Source organism: Myotis lucifugus, unplaced genomic scaffold (genome assembly GCF_000147115.1).
Source record: "Myotis lucifugus unplaced genomic scaffold, Myoluc2.0 scaffold_220, whole genome shotgun sequence".
NCBI lineage: Eukaryota > Metazoa > Chordata > Mammalia > Chiroptera > Vespertilionidae > Myotis > Myotis lucifugus.
Genome location: NW_005871268.1, coordinates 1,174,086 through 1,175,612, shown reverse-complemented (window position 1 = coordinate 1,175,612; position 1,527 = coordinate 1,174,086).

Sequence of the window (1,527 nt, the reverse complement as noted above, 5' to 3'; positions counted from 1 at the left end):
TCAACAGTATTCCCCCCTCCCACCTTGGTTTATATAAACTGAACATCCTCTACCCCCTGCAGCTCAGAATCATGTTCATGGTAGCTTATTTTAATAACTATGAGCACTCTTTGAACATAGACTTTTTTTGAGTGTGTGTGTGTGTGGGGGGGGGAATGCATCAAACTCTTTCTGAAAACTAAACCTTGATAAAAAGTCATGATAATGCTGAGGAAACTTGAAGTCGCATATGTGCCTCTTAGGAGCATTATTTTAGGTATGACAGGGAATTTTGACATACTTATGCAGCAAACTGGGGAGATCTGGAGAATTCAGAGCCCATGTTCTCCCCCTCAGCCTGCCTGGGGCCACAGGGACATGCATCTATTGTGGCAGAAGTCTGTGTGTCAAGAGCTTGAGAATATTCTTCTTCCACTCACCTCATGGGTACACAAACTCCTGAATTAGGAGGGAGAAAGAGGTGCCAGGTGGAGTGGCCTTCAGTGAAAGATGAGGGGTACCTTCTCTCAAAACTTGTTGGGGGGATCAAAATTTTATCTTAAATTATATTCTCACAGGAAGAAATGCCTATTTAAGGAGAAACAAAGAATGGTACTCAAACAGGAAAATTCCCATGAAACCATGGGATCCCCTATTGCATCCCTCAAAGGCAAAAAACTGTGCCCACAGTAGGTATCTGTTTCAGTCTGCCAGGGCTGCTGTACAGAATCACAGTGCCAGAGCCTCTGAATCCAAGACTAATGTGCCCGCAGAGTTGATTTTTGGTGAGGGCTCTCTTCCTGTCTTGCAGACCTTGGTATGTCCTCATTAGGCCTTTCCTCTGTGTGTGTGTGAGAGGGAAATCTCTGAATTTCTTCCTCTTCTTATAAGGAGTCCAGTCCTATCTGATTAGGGTTCCACCCTTATGACTTCATTTAACCTTAATTGCTTCCTTAAAGGCCTTATCTTCAAATACAGTCACATTGGGGGTTAGGGCTTCAAGATATGAATTTGGGGGGACACAATTCAGTTCATAACAGTGTTGAATTTACACCCATGGTTAATAAATTAATTAATTAGTCCTCTATCTGACTGCTTTCCCAGCTATGTGGGGCCTATTTTTCCCCATGGAGGCTGTAAAGAGAAAGAAACTCTCCTTCTTATCTACATACTTCTGATTCTTCTGATTCTTCCTCAAGGCAAATATTATTACCAATATGATTGCATCACCAAGGTCATCAAGGCTGCAGTTCTTACACCCTCCCTGTAAGGTGGCAGGGACTTATTCATCCAGCACTCAATAAGCACCCTCATGTCCATGACCAGCCACCACCCCATCCCCATCTCGCCCACATTGGGGTGGCTCCTTCTCTTTATCTCTGTCTCTGTCACTATCTCTCTAGCTCAGGGAGTGGTGAAAGCCTGAGTTGTGTATTCATTATTAAGGGGAAATTAGGAGGCCTCAGTTCAGTTTCTAGCCTTAACTACGTGTTCTAATTCAGTCCTCTGTTCCAGAGGCGGAGAGTGGGGCAAGAAGAGAAGTAGAGT